Source organism: Aegilops tauschii, chromosome 1 (genome assembly GCF_002575655.3).
Source record: "Aegilops tauschii subsp. strangulata cultivar AL8/78 chromosome 1, Aet v6.0, whole genome shotgun sequence".
Taxonomy (NCBI): Eukaryota; Viridiplantae; Streptophyta; class Magnoliopsida; order Poales; family Poaceae; genus Aegilops; species Aegilops tauschii.
Window position 1 is genome coordinate 127,248,499 of NC_053035.3, and position 12,639 is coordinate 127,261,137.

A 12,639-nucleotide genomic window follows, 5' to 3' on the forward strand; every position below is an offset into this window, starting at 1 on the left:
GAACAATACCGGTAACGAGGTAACTAGCATAGTGGACAAGTTGTTGATCCACGGGAATGCCAACATGTCTCACCTCGGGTATTTGTAACATATCGCGAAGCAACAGGAATAGCACACGGCAACTGGAGGTTCACTCGAATATTTATTCGTGTGGGTATAGGGGTCAATATGGGTGTCCACGGCTCCGATGTTGATCATTGATCGGAAGGGGTTCCGGGTCATGTCTATACTTCACCGAACCTATAGGGTCACACACTTAAGGGTCATCTATCTGCTGAATACTAGACAGGGAGTCTGAGAGAAAATCACCGAAAAAGTTTCGGACACCGAAAAGTTTCGGACAGCGGAATCGTACCGCAGAGAGAGGTCATCGGATAAGTTTCGATGATACCGAAAAGTTGTTTCGGGATACACCATTAAGTCAAATTGGTTTCGGCACATGCCTGATAATTCTTGGAGGATGCCAGAATCATTCTGGAAGCTTTTTGGAATTTTCTGAGATAAAAACCGGAAATGTTCTGGAGCTGCCGGAGCCACTTCAGATGCGTTTCGCAGATGAAAATCACTAAAACCGGAATTGTTTCGGAACGCGTTGAAAATCATTTTAGTGGGTACTGGAAATGTTCTTAGCCCACATAAATATTTTCAGTTCGATCAGACGCTGAAAAATGTCGTCGTGAATAGTGAAAATCAGCTTTATGGTTACTTTATGGAAAGCCACCTTTTGGGGCTTTGCTCCAAAAGATCTTGGGGATGACATGGATGGATAGGAGCCATTTTTTGGGCCCCTCATGAGGGTGTGGCCGGCCACATGGGGTATCCCCCCTTGGGGACCCTCTTGTTCCTTGGTTTCACTCCTAGGTCCTTGTGGAAGGACTTCATTCATGTGCATTTTGGGTTTTTTGTGAAACTACCCTACCCCCTTGGGATTTCCTATAAATAGAGGTGGAGGGGCAGCCCTCCACACTCATCCCTTCTCACATACAAGTGCCATGCATGATCTGGCTTCTCTCTCCCTCCCAGCGAAATAGTTTCGTAGAGCCGAAAGGCTGTCTGGGTTCCGGTGGGAACTAGTTCTGGACGGCGAAGCCCTGCCGGATAGATGACACCGTATGTGTGCAACTCTGTAGAGAGATCGTAGTTTCGGTCTTAGTTCGTGAGTGCCTCCCGAAGGGCTGTCCGTGTGACCGTCCGAGTTTCGAAGGTCCTCCCGAAGGGCTGTCTGAGTGACCGTTCGAGTTTCGAAGGTCCTCCCGAAGGGCTGTCCGCGACACCGTCCGGGGGGCTGTTCGACCGCCTCCCGGAGGGCTGTCTGAGGAGCAGATGAGGGTATACATCCTCGCGGTTGGGAGGTTGTAAATCCTAGCTGCGGGGATCTGCACCGCCGATCGTCATCAACTCTACTTCCCGCTGCGCTACGAGTCGGTAACGAAAAAGATCAAACCGTGTATGCAGTCTCCATAGTGGTCCTGGGCTGGTGCGTAGGTCGGAAATTTTTTGTTTTCTGTCGCGTTCCCCATCAGTGGCATCAAGAGCCGTGCTATGCGTAGATGCAGGTTTCGATCTAGAATACATGGAGATGTATGGGTATTGCATAATATAATTAGGTAGTAGATGAGATCTATTGCTGAAATTATTTATGCGGGTGACAGATGAAATCTGTTACCCGAGGTTCTTGTTGCTTCCCTAGAATTTGCGTTTGCTCAATCTCGAGACAGCATGGTGGAATTTGACAAAGTTCTGGCAATCCGTGATCCTGATTGATCATGGAAGTGCTATCAGTTCTTTGGGTTCTGCCGTAGTCAAAAGAAAGATGAAATTCGCAGATGAAAGGGCATTGCAGATATTATCTGCATGGGGGTCATGCGTATGACGAAGTTTAGTATGGGGCTCGAGATTTAATTATCTCGTGTTTCATACACCCCGAGATGTTAATGTAGCAACTTGAATAATCATACTTGATGATAAAACGTTGGTAGCTGCGGTTTAAGTCAAAACCTTAGAAGCCACGTAAAATAAATTTTGCATAAACCGATTAGAGGCGTCTAACTTGGTTTTGCAGGATGTGCATATGATGTGGTATAGCAGTGCTCATACTAATTCGATTATGTATGAGATGACTATATGATGTAATTTGATTAACATGACCTGCGTGTCATGATTCGGCATGATGGTTGGAGCCATATGATTGCACTTTAATGACCTGCGTGTCAACCTTGTTGTAATGCATTATTTTGTTAGCTATAGAGATAGCAATATTATCTGGTGCATCGACAAGGTGGTGGCAATCTTCGCGAAGGTGAACACCGACGCGAATGCCGAAGACGAAGAAATGAAATACTTCTCCGTCAGAAAGGGCTATACCATATCATGCTATTATGAATTGCCTGAGATGTTTATCCCTTATGATGCACCCTTCTTGATTGCGCGGTAGTCGCTTTTATTAGGGTGATCTCTCACTTAAAATATCAAGTAGTTAGTGTTCTCCCAAGTGTAGCACCGTCACGGCACCTATCTTTTCGGGGTGCGCCATGGATGCATGGGTACGAACGATTAGAGAAGTGTGAGGCGGGTGAGGTCAGACCTCGCAGCAAGATCACTTGGTTGTCTTGACGTTCATGGCAGGATCGTCCTGAGCTCGGAACACACGCATCGAAAGATGAGCAAGAGTCACATAGAGATGTGATCGGCAAGTTGGCCAACCGATTAAAATTCCCATTATGAGATGATGATTCTATGGCGATGAATTGAAGTCTGGATCTTGTATCACTCAAAATTAATTGTGAGAGATATTGATTTGAGTGGGAGCGCACTGTTGAATTAACATGTTTAATTCTCAGTGCAATTAATTATGAACACTGTCTAAGTGTTTCTTGCAAAATAGTTGTAGAATAATGGTTCGCGTTTCCACCTTCCCTATTAAAATTGAATAACTGTTAAATATCTGGTTAAAACTTTATGATTGGTAACGTAATATGAGGATTGTCCTCAAAAGTGCCGAGAAGGACTTTGTCCTATCGCATGCTTTCCGTATCCTCCCGCTAAAGCTATGGATCATGTGACTCTCGTCCTTTGATCCAAAAGCTATAATTCCGTTTCAGTCAAGTGCAATATGTTTGCTTCCATGAAACCCAAACTTCGAAAGTTGGGATAGTTATATGATATTCATGGAACTGAAAATTATTTTCAGATACAAACAAAGCAATGTTTGTTTGCAAGTATTAGTAAAAGTGTTTACTATGCATTTGACTGTTGGGAAAGGGATCCAGAAGAACGCCTGTCATATAATGAAAGGTGAATAAAACAACAACTTAAAGAGAAAGGAAGTGTCCAAAGGGTGTTAGTATGACTTACACGCCTAGGAAGTCCGGGGCTAATTCCACTCTTAAGTTGGGTGCTTCTTCTGAGAGTAGGAGAAATACTAAAAGTTAAACTGTTAGAAGTATAAAGGCAAAAGGAAAGAAGACTGGAATATCCAGCTCATGTATGAATGTCATACAAGTTTTTGATGTATAGAAGGCTGGTCAAAGATATAGTTCTTGCGAATTATGGTTAAACATGTTAATCACTAATTCTTGGGTATTGTGAGTTCATCACAAAATTGCCCGCTCGATTGCATTCTGTTGCAACTCGATGTAAGAACTACTATGGCCTGAAAGACTAGCTAGAAATGAGGTTAAGGTATACACAGGGAACATAGTAAATGTTACTATACCTTCCATCGGTGTATTGCCGTCTGTATTTATTTTCATAATTCATTTAGAGTTTTACAAACTCTATCCCATTGCATAAGGTATCTTGCAAGAAGGTTGTTCATAAGAGAACTTTTTATGTTCGATGTTATGAATAACACAAGGGCCATACTTTCATTATGAATGAGATGTATGTTATGAATATTGATAATAATACAATACCTCTGGGTTTACTTTCATAATTCATTTTAGAGTTTCATACACTCTAGCCCATTGCACAATGTTTGTTGCAAAAGAGTTGTTCATAAAAACAACAATTGTTGTTAAGTATTATGAATAACATGAAGGGCCATGCTTCCATCCAAGATGGCATGTATGTTATGAATATTGATGGTAATATGATACATCCATAACACTGACGCTAAATGTCGCAAGACTAAAAGAATACCACACAAGTGTGGCACTACATTTGGTCACATTGGAGAAACCGCATGGAAAATTCCATTATGATGGATTTTGAAGTCTTCTTGATTTTGAATCATCTGACACTTGCAACTTTCCTCCGAAAAGTGAAGTGACAAAAATACCGTTCACAGGCCATAAGGAACGAACAACAAACTTATTAGTGATCATACATTTGATGTGTGTAGTCCGATAAGTGTTGTTAGTGGTGGATTTATTTATCTTCAGAAATGACTCAAGTAGATATATGAATATTTACTTGATGAGACGTAAGTCTGGATCTTTTGAAATCATTCGAAAGGTTCTCAAAAATGAAGTAGAAGTTATTGTAACAAGAAAATTATGTTTCTGCAATTTGATTGCACAAAGGAATATTTGAGTTACATGTTTAGCGAATGTCTGATGAGTTGTGAAAGGGGTTTCATAACTTGCACCTCCCGGAACACCACTGCAAGTGGAAAGTCTGTGGAGATGTAATCAAACCATTTATGACATGGTAAGGTGAAAGATGACATAAATAAATTTGCCATTATCCCTTTTAAAGTGATGCTTTAGAGACTGCGGCTTTTACACTGAAAAGAGCTACATCGGGTCTGTTGAAATGAAGCCATGGTATGCTACGCCCAACCATGTTATATCTTTTCTTAACATTTGGAATATGGGGCTTGTGTAAAAGGTTACAAACCTATTCCAAATCAGACAAGTGCTACTTTGTAGGTTATACCAAAATGTTGGGTATTCCTCCCTCACTATACCGAGGCAAATAGTTTTGCCGCGAAACGGTGTGCTTTTAAAGAGAATGGTTCTTTCAAAAAGGTGAGTGGGAGAATAGTGCAAATCGACGAGATAAACAGTATCTACGTCATCAGATCAAAGGAAAGAGACCTTGGAAGTAATTCCAGAGTTTCCTACCGCGACTGATACGGAAGTCTCTACAATAAAATGTATGAACTTCGGTCGAACTTGCAGCTGAACCACGTAGGCAAGGCTCGTGCAAACCTCTCAGGTGCGCAAACGAGATATTGTTGTTAGACAACATTATACCTACGATACACAAGGAAGCGTTGATGGGCCCTGACTCCGGAATTGGCTAAATGCCAATACAACCCGAGTTAGTTTCCATATAAGTGATTCAAGATTAAAACCTTGATACACCTTTCGGAAGACTTAGAGTCTAAAGAATATTTATGGAACTTAAAACTAATACGGATAAAATGTTTTATCCATAAAGCTCGACTTGTTGAAATAACAAGTTCAAGAGTTGACTACGATGAGGTTGTTTTCATCGTAGCGATGCTTAAAGTCGGTTCGGGTTGAACTAGCAATTAATACATATTTCAATCATGAGATATGAAACATGGATGATAAAAGGATTTCCATCTGATGGAAATGAAAGCTAGGACTTGTATATGATACAGTCCAAAGTAACTTGTCGATCCAGAGGATGCTAGTAGGTATGCAAACTTCAGAGTTCCAGCAATGGACAGAAGAGAGCAAAATGGAGTTGGAATCTTCGTGTTTTGATGAAATGGTCAAAGGGGTTTTGACTTCATCAATGGGTAACGAAGATGCTTGTAATTCAAGAAAGTAAGTGGGAGCGTAATAATATTTCTAAAAACCTTATGTGCTTGGCACATTGGTAATTGGAAATAAATTTCTTGACACGAATTAGGACTTCATTTGAAAATAGTTTTTCGATGAAGTGCTTAGGCTAAATAGCCTCAATATTAGGCATGATGATCTATGGAGATAGATTTACCTAATGGGGCTAAGCAATGAATACATATTGACAAGATGCTAAAACCTTTTAGCATTTAAAACGCCAAGGAGTGATTCTTGCCAAAGTCACATGGAAGGAGTTTTTGCAAGACTCGGTGTCCCAAAACACTGATGAGTAAAATACATGATGCAGATTCCACACACTTTTGTGGTTGGATTAATCATGTATTCCATGGTATGTAAAACAACCAGATATGTCCGATACTCCCAAGGTGTTGCGAGTATGGATACTAAAGTGATCAAAGTACTGATCGTGGGACAACAGTGAAAGATGTCATTGAGTACTAGAGTAAGTACTGATGATATGTTTTCTTGCAAGCGGAGATCATGAAGAGTTCGTTGTAAAATGTTACATCGATAGTCTTCATCTTTTCACCGTGCGATTTTCGATTTAAGTTAAGGGTTTTGTGTAACACACAATGTGGTGGCACAGTTAGTTGGAACTTGTTCAAACTAGTTACTGTGGCGAATTCTATAACAAGGGCTAAGTATGTTGACGCTTTAGAAGCGACAAAGAAGATGTTGAATCATATAGTTCATTCATGAACTTAGTATAGTTCCAAGATGGCTTTTGACAATGGGACACTACTGCAGGTAGTTGCTCCATAACTCAGTCTGAGGAATCCAGGTTCGACCTGTGATTCACATACATACAAAGCCAAGTCCACACAAAATATGAATTTTTGTGAAAACGTGAAAACGCGAGGACATGCAAAGATACACACGGAACTGAAGTCGTCAGATCCGTTGGACATCAGGCTATACCACAAGCGAAGCATATTTACACGGGTGTGCCACAGGTGTAAAGTGCATTAGCATTAACTAGATTATTGACTCTATTGCAAGTGGGAGTCTGTAGGAGATATGCCCTAGAGGCAATAATAAATGATATTATTTATCTCCGAGTTCATAATTATGTTTATGTTCCATGCTATAACTGCTATGGTTCTCGAGTCTGCAATAACCACGAGGCTCGGAGGAAGACTCATATGCACGTGTGGAATAATAAACGGTAAAATGTATTCCTAGTCTGGCCTCTAAGACTAGCTCAAGTGTTGCATGATGGTTATGTTTTCCTGATCATGGGCATGTCTATGTCAGCAACCTTGAGGGCACAATGTTAAGAGAACATTTGTGTTGAATCGACCCGGATTGATGTTATGCTATGAGATTCATTCGTCACAAGTTTATTGGTACATAACACAGAGATGGTTAACGTTTGCATGATTCCTTAGACCATGAGAGTATCGAGTTTCTTCATGCTTGCTTCATGAACTTTGGGATTTGTTAAACGTCATCCGTAAATGGGTGGCTATTACGGCGGCTTACGGGTTCATGGAAAAGTGTGTCAAGTAACTTGATAGCTCAAGATTGGGATTTGCTCCTCCGACGATGGAGAGATATCTCTGGGCCCTCTCGGTGTTACGGTATCCATCATCGTCTGGCCAGACACTTTGTGATTTGATCACGGGGATGCCGGAACACGATAACGAGAAAAGAGAACAATACCGGTAACGAGGTAACTAGCATAGTGGACAAGTTGTTGATCCACGGGAATGCCAACATGTCTCACCTCGGGTATTTGTAACATATCGCGAAGCAACAGGAATAGCACACGGCAACTGGAGGTTCACTCGAATATTTATTCGTGTGGGTATAGGGGTCAATATGGGTGTCCACGGCTCCGATGTTGATCATTGATCGGAAGGGGTTCCGGGTCATGTCTATACTTCACCGAACCTATAGGGTCACACACTTAAGGGTCATCTATCTGCTGAATACTAGACAGGGAGTCTGAGAGAAAATCACCGAAAAAGTTTCGGACACCGAAAAGTTTCGGACAGCGGAATCGTACCGCAGAGAGAGGTCATCGGATAAGTTTCGATGATACCGAAAAGTTGTTTCGGGATACACCATTAAGTCAAATTGGTTTCGGCACATGCCTGATAATTCTTGGAGGATGCCAGAATCATTCTGGAAGCTTTTTGGAATTTTCTGAGATAAAAACCGGAAATGTTCTGGAGCTGCCGGAGCCACTTCAGATGCGTTTCGCAGATGAAAATCACTAAAACCGGAATTGTTTCGGAACGCGTTGAAAATCATTTTAGTGGGTACTGGAAATGTTCTTAGCCCACATAAATATTTTCAGTTCGATCAGACGCTGAAAAATGTCGTCGTGAATAGTGAAAATCAGCTTTATGGTTACTTTATGGAAAGCCACCTTTTGGGGCTTTGCTCCAAAAGATCTTGGGGATGACATGGATGGATAGGAGCCATTTTTTGGGCCCCTCATGAGGGTGTGGCCGGCCACATGGGGTATCCCCCCTTGGGGACCCTCTTGTTCCTTGGTTTCACTCCTAGGTCCTTGTGGAAGGACTTCATTCATGTGCATTTTGGGTTTTTTGTGAAACTACCCTACCCCCTTGGGATTTCCTATAAATAGAGGTGGAGGGGCAGCCCTCCACACTCATCCCTTCTCACATACAAGTGCCATGCATGATCTGGCTTCTCTCTCCCTCCCAGCGAAATAGTTTCGTAGAGCCGAAAGGCTGTCTGGGTTCCGGTGGGAACTAGTTCTGGACGGCGAAGCCCTGCCGGATAGATGACACCGTATGTGTGCAACTCTGTAGAGAGATCGTAGTTTCGGTCTTAGTTCGTGAGTGCCTCCCGAAGGGCTGTCCGTGTGACCGTCCGAGTTTCGAAGGTCCTCCCGAAGGGCTGTCTGAGTGACCGTTCGAGTTTCGAAGGTCCTCCCGAAGGGCTGTCCGCGACACCGTCCGGGGGGCTGTTCGACCGCCTCCCGGAGGGCTGTCTGAGGAGCAGATGAGGGTATACATCCTCGCGGTTGGGAGGTTGTAAATCCTAGCTGCGGGGATCTGCACCGCCGATCGTCATCAACTCTACTTCCCGCTGCGCTACGAGTCGGTAACGAAAAAGATCAAACCGTGTATGCAGTCTCCATAGTGGTCCTGGGCTGGTGCGTAGGTCGGAAAATTTTTGTTTTCTGTCGCGTTCCCCATCACCTTCCGCTTGGGGAGCTTGAAGCCCGAAAGTTGCGGAGCCCGGGAAATTGGCGCATGGATCCTGGGGGTAGAAGACGGCACGATGGAGGTAGCCTCGGGCGGCGTCAAGATGGGGGCAGCATCCCGAGGGACCAGCGATGTCCTACTCCTTGTCGGGACGAGGGGCTGCTCCCTCTCCCCCTGGTAGGCGTCGGCCTCGGCATCGTCAGGAAGGGCACGGAGAATCTCGGCCTTGCTCAGAGGGGAAGTCTCCCCCACCTCTTCCAGAGTCTTCTCCGAGTCCACCTCCTCTTCCCCCTCTCCGCGGGACTCGCCAGAAGACACCTCCACCGGTTTCTGTGCCGCAGGAGCCCCCAGAAGCGCCGGTGGCACCAGCCCGCGTGCGTCAAAAGTCGGCCTGGAGGTGACGAATTCCTCCCGGTCCCTGCGTTGGAACAAGGGAATGAAGGCACTAGGCGGGTACTCTTGGTTGTCCCCGACTATGAGGCGCAGGACGGCGTCCAATTCATCACCAGGCAGGTCCCCCGGCCTCAGGCGGGTCTTGTTTCCCTCTTCTTCAAGCTCCCATAGGGGGCGCGCGCGCGCCTGGTGTGGGGCAACCCGCAGCATCAAGAACTCCCTCAGGAGCATCGCCCCCGTTACCTTGGCCGCCCTCGCATTGCCCGGCTTCAGGTCGGTCACCATCTGCCCCAACACTAGCGATGCCCGCTCATCGGCAAGCTCCGCCTTGGGCCATTCCCCATTGGAGGAGAGTGCCGCCATTGGCAACGCTAGACGCAGATCGGCGTGCTTGGCGTCCATCATGACCCATTTGGATCGAATGTTGTCGGCCCTCTTCCCGGTGCTCGAGATCGAGTTGGCCTTGCCGCATGCAGCGAAGTTAGCGCATCCAGAGATGTGCGTCTCGCTGACACGGAGGAAGAAGAAATGGCGCAGGAGTGCCACAGACGGCATAACGCCCAGGTACGCCTCACAGTAGTAGGCGAAGATGGACAGGAGGAGGACAGAGTTGGGATGGAGATGCAACGCCTGCAGACCGTAGTGGTCGAGGACTTCATAAAAGAAATCGGAGAAAGGAGGGACCAACCCAACGGCGACGCTGCTCGAGAAGAAAGGGAAGAAGGTGCTCCCCTCAGGCTCCGGCTCGTCGGAAGCAAGCCGGAGTTCCGTCTTCCCCCACTCATTGCTCTCCCCCGCCATCGGTAGACGCACGGAGGCGAGGCTCTTCTCAGTGACGGTGGGCGCTTCAAGAGCGGCCTCGTACCAAGCCGGTGCCGAGGAGGTCTTGACCTTGCGTGGCGCCATGGGATGCAGATGCAGAGCAAGGTTGGAGCAGATTTGGAAGTAGCGGCGGCGAGGAGCGAGAAAGGGGATCTGGGCGAGGCGATGAAGAAGCAATGAAAGCAAGAACTGCCCGCGCCAGCCTTTTCTCAGATCAAGCATTTGCCGAGGCAGTGTGGGGAAGGCAGAGACGCCCACGTCCAATCGACCACCACACGTCAACCGAGGCTGCAGGCTTTTGGGGCCCGCGGTGCTCCGAACTTGACCCTTGGCCTTGCCGCGAAGCCAAGCCCGAGCACACCTTGGGCCCGAGGGCTACTGTCGGCGTTCTGGGAACGGGGGTCCCCAGACTTGCCTGCCTGCGGCCCACGGCGTGGCTAAGCTAGCAGGCCATACAGCCCATCTTCATCAACAAGGCATCCAAGACCATCGCGAGGGTCCAAGCCTCGCGAGGTGGACGACACTAGACCTCCTCGGGAGTGGCCTAGCCAGGCAGGCTCACGAGGAGCGGAGATATCAAGGCGGGGCAAACCTCACGAGGCTCTCGTGACGTGAGCCATGACGAACGACACCAGGCGGGCGCCAGCGCGCACAGCGTCCTTATTTCCTCTTTGGTGCTAAGGAGGCCAGCGCAGGCGAAGAGTACCGAGGCATCATTCAAAGGTTGCTATATTGGTGCAACGAGACCAAGACCAGGAGGATGGCAAGATGGAGGTCATCGTGGAGCCCAAGACGGCGTCACCACCAGAGCTTTTCGTAGGCGAAGACCACTTTTGTCAGGATAGCTTGTACTAGCTGTCCCCCTTCAAATTTGCCCACCGTTGTTGGCTCCCTTCCCGCTCGATATTTGGGAAGAGGGCCAGGGCCTATATAAGTAGAGCTAGCCACCATAGTAGAGGCATATCATCATAGCTTGATCCAACCCGATCGAGCGCCTACCCTAGCCACAAGAACACCTCAACCTCAGGAGGCTGTTCTTCCCTTGTACTGTTCATCATCAGCCCCAGAGGCAATCCACCACCACCACACTGGAGTAGGGTATTACACCACAACGGTGGCCCGAACCAGTATAAACCTCGTGTCTTTCTGTGTTGCGAGTTCGTCGAGTTCGTCCGCGAGATCTTAGCGAGCTAGGGCGTAGATCGGTAGGGGGAAAGACTTCGCGCGCACCCCAGTGTTCGAACCTTAAGGGTTTGCCGGAACCCCACATCCGAAAACACCACTCTCCAAGAAGTAACAAATGGTGTGTTGATGATGAACTCCTTGCTCTTGTGCTTCAAATGATAGACTCCCCAACACTCAACTCTCTCTCACAGGATTTGGATTTGGTGGAAAGAAGATTTGAGTGGAAAGCAACTTGGGGAAGGCTAGAGATCAAGATTTATGTGGTTGGAATGGAATATCTTGACCTCAACACAAGTGTAGGTGGTTCTCTCTCAGAAAATATGTGTTGGAAGTGTAGGCACATTCTGATGGCTCTCTCCACGAATGAAGAGTGGGTGGAGGGGTAAATATAGCCTCCACACAAAATCTAATCGTTACACACAAATCACCAAACTCGGTGGGACTAATTCAATGAACTCGGTCAGATCGATTTGGTTCATAATGTGACCGCTAGGTGTTTCGGTGGGACCGACTGGATCAACTCGGTGGGACCGATGTGCTAGGGTTAGGGTAAATCCAAAACTCGGTTTGACCGATTACTCAAACTCGGTGATACCGATTTGGGTAATAAGCGAAACAGAGAGTTAGCCAAGCAAACTGAGTGCGGCCGATTACATATCTCGGTGGGACCGAAATTATTGTAATGGGCAACAGAGAGTTTGCAAGCCCATCTCGGTGAGACCGAGATCCCATCGGTTAGACCGAATTGATTAGGGTTTCTAGCAGTGGCTATGTCAACTGAACCCGGTGGCTCCGGATAGAAAGAATCGGTGGATCCGAGTTTGACTTTTGGTTTGGGACATATGTGGATGTGAGAAAGTAGTTGAGGGCTTTGGAGCATATCACTAAGCACTTTGAGCAAGAACCTCATTAAGCAACACCTCATCCCTTCTTAATAGTATTGGCTTTCCTATGGACTCAATGTGATCTTGGATCACTAAAATAGAAAATGTAGAGTCCTGAGCTTTGAGCTTGAGCCAATCCTTTGTCTTTAGCATCTTGAAGGGGTTCCACATCCTCTAGTCCATGCCACTCCATTGTTGAACTTATCTGAAACATACTAGGTAGAAGCATTAGTCCAACAAGAGATATGTTGACATTAATTACCAAAATCACCCAGGGAGCACTTGTGCTTTCAGCTCCCCTTGTGTCGAATCAATAAATTTGGGTTGAATACTCTACCCTCGAAAACTGTTGCGATCCCCTATACTTGTGGGTTATCAACTGTCACCTTGCAC